Here is a 14965-nt window from a genome sequence, read left to right as displayed (position 1 = left end):
ACACATTGACACAATGGAGTTATGGGAAATCAATCAGTGTTAGGCTGCAATATGGAGTTGATGGTGATGTTACCATGCCGTCATATAAGAGACTGCATGGGAGGGGTACACACACACACACACACACACCACACACACACACCACACACACACACACACACACACACACACACACACACACACACACACACACACACACACACACACACACACACACACACACACACACACACACACACACACACACACACACACACACACACACACACACACACACACACACACACACACACACACACACACACACACACACACACACACACACACACACACACACACACACACACACACACACACACACACACACACACACCACACACACACACACACACACACACCCTGTAATATTATGGCGTTTGAAAGCCATGGTGAAATCCAGTACATGCGACTTTGCTAATTCATTTACTGCAGTGGACTAAACCAGGGTCACACAGAGTGTTTCTTGGTCGTCTTAAACAAATCTACTTTGTAACAAAAGTATCCACCTCACACACATGGTTATGGGTTTAACAACAGTATCCACCTCACACACATGGTTATGGGTTTAACAAAAGAAGACACCTGTATCATGTCAGATATAATGTCAAATGTATTACATTTTGAGTTTGTATCCCAATATTACACTTTATATACATCACACAACACTGAAATATAACACAAAAACACCGTATTTTAGGCGTTTAAAAAAACTAACATTTATTGATTAATTATAAAAATGCTGAATAATATTCCACCCATGAGGCCACTAGAGGGCGATTTGGTCACCTGACTGCAAGACAGGGCTACCTGGGAGACTGCATCTGGGAGACTGCATCTGGGAGACTGCATCTGGGAGACTGCATCTGGGAGACTGCATCTGTCTTCATGTGTGTTGCAGTTCATTTAGCCTATATGCACATCCCAGGTAATCTATCTTCAATTCACCCCTAGTTCAGCTAGTCATCTATCTGATTAGTTTTGGTAAGACATTTATATGAGGATTAAGAGGAGCTTGCCTCCTGGGATGTAATACATGGCCCTTTAAAACTACAGTCATGTCAAAGGAACATCGAAAAACGTCTAACTATATTACTCATATAACTATGAGAACTCCTGTAACTCATGTAACTATGAGAGCCCTGTCCTAGATAAACATCAACGCATCAGGACACCTCAGGTCCTTGAGACACGTTCTTATAATATAATGCTACATAAGGGTTGCATATTCTTTCTTTTTTTTACAATAAAATGTGTTTGAAACATTTCCTAGACTTGACGCGCATAGCGTTTTGTGGGTATGCGCGTCACCTGGCAAAAAGGCGCCAGTGGAGTGGCTACTTACGGGTCCCATCAAAACGGTTTGCAATTGTGTCTAGGAAGGTGTTCTGTGGCGCCAGACGACCCCTCGTCGCTGGCGTTCTAGACCGTTGAGACCCTCTCCGGTCTCGGCGATTCGAGGCATCGGTCTCCGCTGCGACGAAACCGGGCAAAAATCTGGAAGCCCCGGGCGCGCCTCCGAGCCCCTGTAGGAGCGCGCCGATCCGAGATCCTCGGGGCTCCACTTTTAGACCGCGGGGTTGACCACTCAAATGGTCACAAACAAAGAGAAGAAGGAAAGTAATATCCGATTGTTGTGGGTGGTTGCCAGATGATGAATGGTAGGCAGTGTTTGACTACATTTGTGAACTGGAACACACGAGGAATGTTAACGGCTGCAACGTGCGCATCGCTGCATAAGTGCTGCTGCGCTCTGCATAAGTGCTGCTGCATAAGTGCTGCTGCGCTCTGCTCCTCAATGTTACATACCTAGCCTAGGTAGGCTTCTCTCTCTCTCTCTCGCTCTCTCTCTCCTCTTATATCATGTACTCTTTCTCTCTCTCTCTCTCTCTCTCTCTCTCTCTCTCTCTCTCTCTCTCTCTCTCTCTCTCTCTCTCTCTCTCTCTCCTCTCTCTCTTTCTCTCTCTCTCTTCTCTCTCTCTCTCTCTTTCTCTTTCTCTCTCTCTCTCTCTCTCTCTCTCTCTTATATCATGTACTCTTTCTCTCTCTTCAGACACACAGGCAGGTATGAGGATAAGACCAATGGGTAATGCAGTTCTCCATCAAAACATATGTGACTTTGGAGAAAGTTTCATTTACATTTTCACATTTAGTCGTTTCTCTTATCTTTCAAAAGCAAATTACAGTAAATTAATATACAATCATATACAATGAAAGGCTATGAAGGCTTATCCGATTGTTTTTCCATGAGCATAAATCATTTCTAGACAACTGAACGTTCATAGCTTGTGGTGTCTGCATTTCGTCATCTTATTATTTTTTAGATGGAGTGGAGCGCCCTCTAGTGACGGTTGTTTGAAAGACCGTAGATCTCGATGGCGCTTTATCAAGCACTGGCTCTATTTACATCTACATAGATCCCAGATCGAGTCTATGTGCCGTGTATTTCCTGATATAATGAGTTGTGCCAAAAGCTTGTATAAAGCGGAAGGGTTCAATACCCCGCTTCATGTATGGCTCTCAAAAAGGTTCTATATAGAACTGCAAAGAGCCCTTATTTTTGTTGCAGTGTACTGTATTTGTTACACTTTACTTATATCAGATCATGCTATTGAATAGTAGCATGTTTAAAATATATATTTTGTAGATAATTTGTTATAAAATAAATCTAAGACTGTGTCTGTCTGACTGTCTGCTACTGGAGGTGTCGACAACTGATGGGTAATAAAGGAGAAGGGTTAGCCTGCCATCTAGTGGTGAAGATAAACTATACATGGATGATTCAACGAGCTGTCGAAGAAAACTATAAATGAATGATCCAACTAGCGGCAGAATAAAACTGTAAATGGGCAGCATAGTCAAATAACAGTCAGACTCAACTCATTGTACCTCAATTCCTCGCATTCCAGCTCCCCGCCTCCTGCTCGAGCGTATCCGAGGAGAGCCTCTCCCCGTTCAGACTTTCTCCGATACGTTTTGAGAAGGGTGCGAGGAGAGAGGACACAAAAAAGCGAGGGAAGATTCATTGAGAAAGTGACTCAGTGATTCACAGTTTGATGAAACGAGCTGAATAAAACCTGATAGACAAAGAATTGAACAAACACTAGTTAGTCTTTCTTCATAAAAAAAAGTGAACTGCACTTAACAGATATGATTCAACTAAACAAGTGTTTAAAGTTGATTAGTTGAATATGAGGAATTATTACTGGGTTGGAACAAGAGTAGCAGCTGACTACAGGACCGCCTCTGGGAGCAGTTCTTTCGGAACATTCTGAATAGCCAACAACTGACAGTTTTGGAGTGGTAGATTATTGACCCGTGTGCTGTGTGTCCACCTTACTACCACACGGTGGAGCTGTTTGTTCATAGTCAGATCCATAGCCATCACAGGGCATTGACAGCGGAAACTAGACGATTTAAAAAGCAGGAGAAAGGATTACATGAGACAATATGTGACAATATGTGTGTATATGTAACTATTACAGTATTTAGTTATGCAAAGTACAACGTAACTGCAAACTGGCCCTCTTAAATATTTCTCTGTGTTAATTGACTTACTACTAGATACCTTATACTCTTTTACCACATTAACAAATGTGTTACTCTGATACAATAAACATTCAGCACATCCTTACAACTCCCAAGGAGCTTGTGGTTGGATTGTATTGTCTGTTACTCATGTGTGTGTGGTTGTCTTGCATTGTCTGTTACTCATGTGTGTGTGGTTGGATTGTATTGTCTGTTACTCATGTGTCTGTGGTTGTCTTGTATTGTCTGTTACTCATGTGTGTGTGTGGTTGTCTTGTATTGTCTGTTACTCATGTGTGTGTGGTTGGCTTGTATTGTCTGTTACTCATGTGTGTGTGGTTGACTTGTATTGTCTGTTGCTCATGTGTGTGTGTGGTTGGCTTGTATTGTCTGTTACTCTCGTGTGTGTGTGTGTGTGTGTGTGTGTGTGTGTGTGTGTGTGTGTGTGTGTGTGTGTGTGTGTGTGTGTGGCTAGCATTGTCTTGTAACTCATGCATGTGTGTGTGTGTTAGTGTGTGCATGCGTGCGTGTGTGTGTGTGTGTGTGTGCATCTTCAGTCAGGAACAGAGGAGGTTCCTGCACCTGTTTCTATGGAGACCCCTTTACAATTGGTGTACTCATCAAAACCAACCCAGAGGTGAGGTAGAGGAGCCTTTGTGCTGAAGAGCACAGAACATAAAAACACTGGACAGATGAAAGACTAGCCAGCCTACAAACAACACTAATGTAGACAGTGGAGGTGGGCAGAATGAAAGACTAGGGGGAGCAGAGAGAGAGAGACAGTGTACACTACCCACCCTACCAACACCCCTACCAACCTCAGTGTCCACTACCCACCCTACCAACACCCCTACCAACCTCAGTGTCCACTACCCACCCTACCAACACCCCTACCAACCTCAGTGTCCACTACCCACCCTACCAACACCCCTACCAACCTCAGTGTCCACTACCCACCCTACCAACACCCCTACCAACCTCAGTGTCCACTACCCACCCTACCAACACCTCTCTCAACCTCAGTGTCCACTACCCACCCTACCAACACCCCTCTCAACCTCAGTGTCCACTACCCACCCTACCAACACCCCTCTCAACCTCAGTGTCCACTACCCACCCCACCAACACCCCTCTCAACCTCAGTGTCCACTACCCACCCTACCAACACCCCTCTCAACCTCAGTGTCCACTACCCACCCTACCAACACCCCTCTCAACCTCAGTGTCCACTACCTACCCTACCAACACCCATCTCAACCTCAGTGTCCACTACCCACCCTACCAATACCCCTCTCAACCTCAGTGTACACTACCCACCAACACCCCTCTCAACCTCAGTGTCCACTACCCACCCTACCAATACCCCTCTCAACCTCAGTGTACACTACCCACCCCACCAACACCTCTCTCAACCTCAGTGTCCACTACCCACCCTACCAACACCCCTCTCAACCTCAGTGTACACTACCCACCCCACCAACACCCCTACCAACCTCAGTGTCCACTACCCACCCCACCAACACCCCTCTCAACCTCAGTGTACACTACCCACCCCACCAACACCCCTCTCAACCTCAGTGTCCACTACCCACCCTACCAACACCCCTCTCAACCTCAGTGTCCACTACCCACACCACCAACACCCCTACCAACCTCAGTGTACACTACCAACACCCTACCAACACCCCTCTCAACCTCAGTGTCCACTACCCACACCACCAACACCCCTCTCAACCTCAGTGTCCACTACCCACCCCAACAACACCCCTCTCAACCTCAGTGTACACTACCAACACCCTTACCAACCTCAGTGTACACTACCCACCCTACCAACACCCCTCTCAACCTCAGTGTCCACTCCCCACCAACACCCCTACCAACCTCAGTGTCCACTACCCACCCTACCAACACCCCTCTCAACCTCAGTGTCCACTCCCCACCAACACCCCTACCAACCTCAGTGTACACTACCCACCCTACCAACACCCCTCTCAACCTCAGTGTACAGTACCCACCCTACCAACACCCCTCTCAACCTCAGTGTCCACTCCCCACCAACACCCCTACCAACCTCAGTGTCCACTACCCACCCTACCAACACCCCTCTCAACCTCAGTGTCCACTCCCCACCAACATCCCTACCAACCTCAGTGTACACTACCCACCCCACCAACACCCCTCTCAACCTCAGTGTACACTACCCACCCCACCAACACCCCTCTCAACCTCAGTGTACACTACCCACCCTACCAACACCCCTCTCAACCTCAGTGTCCACTCCCCACCAACACCCCTACCAACCTCAGTGTACACTACCCACCCTACCAACACCCCTCTCAACCTCAGTGTCCACTCCCCACCAACACCCCTACCAACCTCAGTTTCCACTACCCACCCTACCAACACCCCTCTCAACCTCAGTGTCCACTCCCCACCAACACCCCTACCAACCTCAGTGTACACTACCCACTCTACCAACACCCCTCTCAACCTCAGTGTACACTACCCACCCCACCAACACCCCTCTCAACCTCAGTGTACACCACCCACCCTACCAACACCCCTCTCAACCTCAGTGTCCACTACCCACCCTACCAACACCCCTCTCAACCACAGTGTCCACTACCCACCCCACCAACACCCCTCTCAACCTCAGTGTACACTACCCACCCTACCAACACCCCTACCAACCTCAGTGTCCACTACCCACCCTACCAACACCCCTCTCAACCACAGTGTCCACTACCCACCCCACCAACACCCCTCTCAACCTCTTGATTGTCATTGACAGTCAATACAAAATAACCTTGTTTTAGCCCAATAGATTTGCATGTCATCCCCATTCACACGTATGTCCCCTGCAGGCTCTACAGCTGGAGCCCAGACAGCCGTTACAATACCAACAATACCCCCGGAGAGGAACTGAATTGGGGCTGAATCCCACCTATTAGCCCCTCATTAGAGACATCTTTTCTTAAACACACCAAGACAATGAGAGTGGCAGGGGAGGGGGAGATGATTCTTGTATTGCTACTGTTTAGTTGTGTGTTGGTCTTCTCAAGCAGAAACCAGGGGGGCTTATGTTTCTCCTGGTGGTCAGTGAGCCCACAGAAAAAAACAATCACTGTTGAAAAATGCCTCTCTCTCAATTCAATTCAATTCAAGGGGCTTTATTGGCATGGGAAACATGTGTTCATTTACAAAAGTGAAATAAACAATAAAAATTAACAGTAAACATTGATTTGATTTGATACAGAAAATTCAAAACAATAAAGACATTACAAATGGCATATTATACATATATATATATATATATACAGTGTTGTAACAATGTACAAATGGTTAAAGAACACAAGGGAAAATAAATAAGCATAAATATGGGTTGTATTTACAATGGTGTTTGTTCTTCACTGGTTGCCCTTTTCTTGTGGCAACAGGTCACAAATCTTGCTGCTGTGATGTCACACTGTGGTATTTCACCCAGTAGATATGGTAGTTTATCAAAATTGGATTTGTTTTTGAATTCTTTGTGGATCTGTGTAATCTGAGGGAAATATGTCTCTCTAATATGGTCATACATTGGGCAGGAGGTTAGGAAGTGCAGCTCAGTTTCCACCTCATTGTGTGGGCAGTGAGCACATAGCCTGTCTTCTCTTGAGAGCCAGGTCTGTCTACGGCGGCCTTTCTCAATAGCAAGGCTTTGCTCACTAAGTCTGTACATAGTCAAAGCTTTCCTTAAGTTTGGGTCAGTCACAGTGGACAGGTATTCTGCCACTGTGTATTCTCTGTTTAGGGCCAAATAGCGTTCTAGTCTAGTAATTCTTTCCAATGTGTCAAGTAATTATCTTTTTGTTTTCTCATGATTTGGTTGGGTCTAATTGCGCTGCTGTCCTGACCCCACAACCGTAAAGGGCAATGGGCTCTATGACTGATTCAAGTATTTTTAGCCAGATCTTAATTGCTATGTTGAAATCTCTCTCTCTCTCTCTCTCTCTCTCTCTCTCTCTCTCTCTCTCTCTCTCTCTCTCTCTCTCTCTCTCTCTCTCTCTCTTGTCCTGACCTGTCCTGACCTGTCCTGACCTCTCCTGTCCTGACCTGTCCTGTCCTGTCCTGACCTGTCCTGTCCTCTCCTGTCATGACCTGTCCTGTCCTGTCCTCTCCTGTCCTGACCTGTCCTGACCTGTCCTGTCCTGACCTGTCCTGTCCTCTCCTGACCTGTCCTGTCCTGTCCTCTCCTGACCTGTCCTGACCTGTCCTGACCTGTCCTGTCCTGTCCTCTCCTGTCCTGACCTGTCCTGTCCTGTCCTCTCCTGTCCTGACCTGTCCTGTCCTCTCCTGTCCTGACCTGTCCTGTCCTCTCCTGACCTGTCCTGTCCTCTCCTGTCATGACCTGTCCTGTCCTGTCCTGTCCTGTCCTGACCTGTCCTGACCTGTCCTGTCCTGTCCTGTCCTCTCCTGACCTGTCCTGTCCTGTCCTCTCCTGACCTGTCCTGACCTGTCCTGTCCTGTCCTCTCCTGACCTGTCCTGTCCTGTCCTGACCTGTCCTGTCCTGTCCTGTCCTGTCCTGTCCTGTCCTGTCCTGTCCTGTCCTGTCCTGTCCTGTCCTGACCTGTCCTGTCCTGCCCTGTCCTGTCCTGTCCTGTCCTGTCCTGTCCTCTCCTGTCCTGTCCTGTCCTGTCCTGTCCTGTCCTGTCCTGTCCTGTCCTGTCCTGTCCTCTCCTGACCTGTCCTGTCCTGTCCTCCTGTCCTGTCCTGTCCTGTCCTGTCCTGTCCTGTCCTGTCCTGTCCTGTCCTGTCCTGTCTGACCTGTCCTGTCCTGTCCTGTCCTGTCCTGTCCTGTCCTGTCCTGTCCTGTCCTCTCCTGTCCTGTCCTGTCCTGACTTTGGATAAAGTCCTTAATTACATTTTCACCTGTCCTGTCCTGTCCTCTCCTATCCTTCCTGTCCTGTCCTGACAGTCCTGTCCTGTCCTGTCCTGTCCTGACCTGTCCTGTCCTGTCCTGACCTGTCCTGTCCTGTCCTGTCCTGTCCTGACCTGTCCTGTCCTGTCTACCTGCCTGTGTGTCTGAAGAGAGAGAAAGGAGGATAATGCGTAATGAAGTTCTCCATCAAAACATATGTGACTTTGGATAAAGTTTAATTACATTTTCACATTTAGTCGATTCTCTTATCTTTCCAGAGCAAATTACAGTCAATTAATGTACAATCATCTCTCTCTCTCTCTCTCTCTCTCTCTCTCTCTCTCTCTCTCTCTCTCTCTCTCTCTCTCTCTCTCTCTCTCTCTCTCTCTTGTCCTGACCTGTCCTCTCCTGTCCTGACCTGACCTCTCCTGTCCTGACCTGTCCTGACCTGTCCTGACCTGTCCTGTCCTGACCTGTCCTGTCCTGTCCTGTCCTGTCCTGTCCTGACCTGTCCTGTCCTGTCCTCTCCTGTCCTGACCTGTCCTCCTGTCCTGTCCTGTCCTGTCCTGTCCTGTCCTGTCCTGTCCTGTCTACCTGCCTGTGTGTCTGAAGAGAGAGAAAGGAGGATAATGCGTAATGAAGTTCTCCATCAAAACATATGTGACTTTGGATAAAGTTTAATTACATTTTCACATTTAGTCGATTCTCTTATCTTTCCAGAGCAAATTACAGTCAATTAATGTACAATCATATACATTGAAAGGCTAAGAAGGCTTATCCGATTGTTATTCCATGAGCATAAACCATTTCCAGATGGTGAATATTTGTAGTGTGTAGTGTATGTATTTCCTATTTTCTTTTTTATACTGAACAAAAATATTAACACAACATTTAACGTGTTGGTCCCATGTTCCATGAACTGAAATTAAAACCTCTCTCTCTCCCATAACAATTCCCCAGGGAAAGAGAGAGGGAGAGTCCTGTGTGTCTACCACAGCCCCCACACAGCCCCTCCACCCCCTGCCTGCAGCTGATTGGCAGTGACCATGTTTGCATTTAGGCCTCATTCAGGAGTGACCTGCTGCTCTTAATTACCACACTTGAGGAACTTGATGACACAGGAATTTGTCAAATGTAAAATTAGTACAACAACAACAAAACAAAGAGGGCCTTCCCCTGTCCTCCTCCTCTCCTCCTCCTGTCCTCCTCCTCTCCTCCTCCTCTCCTCCTCCTCTCCTCCTCCTGTCCTCCTCCTCTCCTCCTCCTGTCCTCCTCCTGTCCTCCCCCTGTCCTCCTCCTCTCCTCCTCCTGTCCTCCCTCCTCTCCCTCCTCCTGTCCTCTTCCTCTCCTCCTCCCTGTCCTCCCCTCTCCTCCTCCTGTCCTCCCCCTGTCCTCCTCCTCTCCTCCCCCCTCCTCCTCCCCCCTCCCTGTCCTCCTCCTCCTCTCCTCCCCCTGTCCTCTTCCTCTCCTCCTTCTCTACTCTTCCTCTCCTCTTCCTCTCCTCCCCTCTCCTCCTCTCCTCTCCTCCTCCTCCTCCTGTCCTCCTCCTCCTCCTCCTCCTCTCCTTCTCTCCTCCTCGTCACCTCCTCCCCTGTCCTTCTCCTCTCCTCCTGTCCTCCTCCCCCTGTCCTCTCCTCCTGTCCTCCTCCCCCTGTCCTCTCCTCCTCACCTCCTCCCCTGTCCTTCTCCTCTCCCCCTGTCCACCTCCTCCTCCTCCTCCTCCTCACCTCTTCCCCTGTCCTTCTCTCCCCCTGTCCTCCTGTCCTCCTGTCCTCCTCTCCCTGTCCTGTCCTCTCCTCCTCCTCCTCCTCCTCCTCTCCTCCTTCTCTCCTCTTCCTCTCCTCTTCCTCCTCTTCCTCTCCTCCCCCTCTCCTCCTCTCCTCTCCTCCTCCTCCCCCTGTCCTCCTCCTCCTCCTCCTCCTCTCCCTGTCCTCTCCTTCTCTCCTCCTCGTCACCTCCTCCCCTGTCCTTCTCCTCTCCTCCTCCTCCTCCTCCTCCTCCTCCTCCTCCTCTCCCCCCTCCCCTGTCCTCCTCCTCCTCCTCCTCCTCCTCCTCCTCCCCCTGTCCTCTCCTTCTCTCCTCCTCGTCACCTCCTCCCCTATCCTTCTCCTCTCCTCTCCTCCTCCTCCTCCTCCTCCTCCTCCTCCTCCTCCTCCTCCTCCTCCTCCTCTCCCTGTCCTCTCCTTCTCTCCTCCTCGTCACCTCCTCCCCTGTCCTTCTCCTCTCCTCCTGTCCTCCCCCTGTCCTCTCCTCCTGTCCTCCTCCCCCTGTCCTCTCCTCCTCACCTCCTCCCCTGTCCTTCTCCTCTCCCCCTGTCCTCCTCCTCCTCACCTCCTCCCCTGTCCTTCTTCTCTCCCCCTGTCCTCCTCCTCCTGTCCTCCTGTCCTCCTCTGATCCCAGCATCAGGCAGGCCAGGTGAGTCCCCTTACTGAGGGGAGAGAGGCTGTAGGGGTTGTTGCTGTTCTCTACTCAAGCTGAAGCTTTGGGAAACTGATTTTTAGAAACACACATTTGCAACACCAAAAACACAGCGTTTTGTATGTGTGTGTGTGTATCTGTTCATATGAGTGTGCATGTATGCTCATGTTCAAAGAAATATAAGCCTTTTCAGATGTTATCAAAAGCAAACATTTCAGTGGTGAATCCATGCAGCTGATCAAACCATTTGTCCAACACTATGGTTAAATGTGCCTGATGCCTTGGCGTCTAATGGATGTCCCTGTACACATACAAACATACATGTGATGTGGAACCTTTTACAGAAATAACAGGATGCCGGGTTTTAAGGCCTCATCAAAGATGAATTCAAAGGCTTCTTATTCATGGAGGCTCGATAAAAGAGAAGAGAGAAGAAGAAACCACTTGAAGGGGTCTGGCCCTCCAACTAACAATGCTTAGACTAAGGTTGGATTGGAGGGGAATGGGAATGGAGGAAGTGGTACTGAAGGTAATGTATGGAAGGAGGAGGGGGGAGGATGGAGGAAGTGGTACTGAAGGTAATGTATGGAAGGAGGAGGGGGGAGGATGGAGGAAGTGGTACTGAAGTAATGTATGGAAGGAGGAGGGGGAGGATGGAGGAAGTGGTACTGAAGATAATGTATGGAAGGAGGAGGGGGAGAATGGAGGAAGTGGTACTGAAGGTAATGTATGGAAGGAGGAGGGGAAAGGATGGAGGAAGGGGTACTGAAGGTAATGTATGGAAGGAGGAGGGGAAAGGATGGAGGAAGGGGTACTGAAGGTAATGTATGGAAGGAGGAGGGGGAGGCACTGAAGGTAATGTATGGAAGGAGGGGGAAGGATGGAGGAAGTGGTACTGAAGGTAATGTATGGAAGGAGGAGGGGGGATGGAGGAAGTGGTACTGAAGGTAATGTATGGAAGGAGGAGGGGGAGGCACTGAAGGTCATGTTTGGAAGAAGGAGGGGGAAGGATGGAGGAAGTGGTACTGAAGGTAATGTATGGAAGGAGGAGGGGAGGATGGAGGAAGTGGTAGTGAAGGTAATGTAAGGAAGGAGGAGGGGGAGGCACTGAAGGTAATGTATGGAAGGAGGAGGGGGAGTATGGAGGAAGTGGTACGGAAGGTAATGTATGGAAGGACGAGGGGGAAGGATGGATGAAGTGGTACTGAAAGTAATGTATGGAAGAAGGAGGGGGAGGATGGAGGAAGTGGTACTGAAGGTAATGTATGGAAGGAGGAGGGGGAGGATGGAGGAAGTGGTACTGAAGGTAATGTATGGAAGGAGGAGGGGGAGGGGATGGAGGAAGTGGAGGAAGTGTACTGAAGGTAATGTATGGAAGGAGGAGGGGAAGGATGGATGAAGTGGTACTGAAGGTAATGTATGGAAGAAGGAGGGGGAGGATGGAGGAAGTGGTACTGAAGGTAATGTATGGAAGGAGGAGGGGAGAATGGAGGAAGTGGTACTGAAGGTAATGTATGGAAGGAGGAGGGGGAGGAGTGGTACTGAAGGTAATGTATGGAAGGAGGAGGGGGAGGATGGAGGAAGTGGTACTGAAGGTAATGTATGGAAGGAGGAGGGGGAGGATGGAGGAAGTGGTACTGAAGGTAATGTATGGAAGGAGGAGGGGGAGGATGGAGGAAGTGGTACTCAAGGTAATGTATGGAAGGAGGAGGGGGAAGATGGAGGAAGTGGTACTGAAGGTAATGTATGGAAGGAGGAGGGGGAGGGAAGTGGTACTGAAGGTAATGTATGGAAGGAGGAGGGGGAGGAAGTGGTACTGAAGGTAATGTATGGAAGGAGGAGGGGGAGGATGGAGGAAGTGGTACTGAAGGTAATGTATGGAAGGAGGAGGGGGAGGATGGAGGAAGTGGTACTGAAGGTAATGTATGGAAGGAGGAGGGGGAGGAAGTGGTACTGAAGGTAATGTATGGAAGGAGGAGGGGGGAAGATGGAGGAAGTGGTACTGAAGGTAATGTATGGAAGGAGGAGGGGGGAGGAAGTGGTACTGAAGGTAATGTATGGAAGGAGGAGGGGGGAGGAAGTGGTACTGAAGGTAATGTATGGAAGGAGGAGGGGGGAGGATGGGAGGGAGCGAGTTGTTATGGGATATGGGGGTTGTTTAAATCAAAGGTTTACACTACAGCGTCGCTCCAACATCAAAGCTTGCCCTCTCTTCTCTTGTTACTCTGGGTAGTTTCCCCCCCACCATCTTTCCCCTCCCTCTCCCTGCCAAACTGTTTCTCCTGTTCTTCAGTTAGAGCACAGTTGCATCAAAGCGTCATCTTCGAGAAACTTCATTAGGTACTTTTATTTCAGTATTTCAGTGACCCTGGCATTGTGGCAGTCAGTTAGGTGTGTACACACTGCTGCTCTTCCCTCAGAAACACTGGACTACTGAGGGCCCAGTCCCCAGGGCCTCTGGTTCAGAAAGACTGGACTACTGAGGGCTCAGTCCCCAGGGCCTCTGGTTCAGAAAGACTGGACTACTGAGGGCTCAGTCCCCAGGGCCTCTGGTTCAGAAAGTCTGGACTACTGAGGGCCCAGTCCCCAGGGCCTCTGGTTCAGAAAGACTGGAATGCTGAGGGCTCAGTCCCCAGGGCCTCTGGTTCAGAAAGACTGGACTACTGAGGGCCCAGTCCCCAGGGCCTCTGGTTCAGAAAGACTGGACTACTGAGGGCCCAGTCCCCAGGGCCTCTGGTTCAGAAAGACTGGACTACTGAGGGCTCAGTCCCCAGGGCCTCTGGTTAAAAAAAAAGACTGGACTACTGAGGGCCCAGTCCCCAGGGCCTCTGGTTCAGAAAGACTGGACTACTGAGGGCCCAGTCCCCAGGGCCTCTGGTTTAGAAAGACTGGACTACTGAGGGCCCAGTCCCCAGGGCCTCTGGTTTAGAAAGATTGGACTACTGAGGGCTCAGTCCCCAGGGCCTATGTGTGTGTGTGTGTGTGTGTGTGTGTGTGTGTGTGTGTGTGTGTGTGTGTGTGTGTGTGTGTGTGTGTGTGTGTGTGTGTGTGTGTGTGTGTGTGTGTGTGTGTGTGTGTGTGTGTGTGTGTGTGTGTGTGTGAGAAAGAGAGAGATAGCGAGGGAAGAGAGAGCTGCATCTTACACAGTATGCTCCATGGGAAGGGACTGCTAGGACCTTTTCAGAGAGTCCTGGACCGGGCAATAACAAGTTGTAGGTAAAATGTCAACCATAAGGTTTCTGCTTTCTGAGGTACCGTCTCCTGGGGCTTTCTGAGGTACCGTCTCCTGCTGCTGAGCCCTGGGGCTTTCTGAGGTACCGTCTCCTGCTGCTGAGCCCTGGGGCTTTCTGAGGTACCGTCTCCTGGAGCTTTCTGAGGTACCGTCTCCTGGGGCTTTCTGAGGTACCGTCTCCTGCTGCTGAGCCCTGGGGCTTTCTGAGGTACCGTCTCCTGGGGCTTTCTGAGGTACCGTCTCCTGGGGCTTTCTGAGGTACCGTCTCCTGCCGCTGTGTCCTGGGGCTTTCTGAGGTACCGTCTCCTGCATCTGTGCCCTGGGGCTTTCTGAGGTACCGTCTCCTGGGGCTTTCTGAGGTACCGTCTCCTGCCGCTGAGCCCTGGGGCTTTCTGAGGTACCGTCTCCTGGGGCTTTCTGAGGTACCGTCTCCTGCCGCTGAGCCCTGGGGCTTTCTGAGGTACCGTCTCCTGCTGCTGAGCCCTGGGGCTTTCTGAGGTACCGTCTCCTGGGGCTTTCTGATGTACCGTCTCCTGGGGCTTTCTGAGGTACTGTCTCCTGCCACTGAGCCCTGGGGCTTTCTGAGGTACTGTCTCCTGGGGCTTTGTCTCCTGCCACTGAGCCCTGGGGCTTTCTGAGGTACTGTCTCCTGGGGCTTTCTGAGGTACCGTCTCCTGCCGCTGAGCCCTGGGGCTTTCTGAGGTACCGTCTCCTGGGGCTTTCTGAGGTACCGTCTCCTGGGGCTTTCTGAGGTACTGTCTCCTGGGGCTTTCTGAGGTACTGTCTCCTGCCACTGAGCCCTGGGGCTTTCTGAGGTACTGTCTCCTGGGGCTTTCTGAGGTACTGTCTC

General features: G+C 50.1%; 1 pseudogene; it reads right to left on the bottom strand.

The window, feature by feature from the left end:
* Positions 1-1411: 1411 nt before the first annotated feature.
* LOC135572515 (potassium voltage-gated channel subfamily H member 3-like) overlaps positions 1412-14965 on the bottom strand; it is a 47964-nt pseudogene continuing 34410 nt past the window's right edge.

The sequence above is a fragment of the Oncorhynchus nerka genome, linkage group LG2, assembly GCF_034236695.1.
Source record: "Oncorhynchus nerka isolate Pitt River linkage group LG2, Oner_Uvic_2.0, whole genome shotgun sequence".
In the NCBI taxonomy this organism is placed as follows: domain Eukaryota; kingdom Metazoa; phylum Chordata; class Actinopteri; order Salmoniformes; family Salmonidae; genus Oncorhynchus; species Oncorhynchus nerka.
The sequence above is the reverse complement of the archived record's forward strand: the minus strand, read 5'-3'. Positions and strand labels throughout refer to the sequence as shown.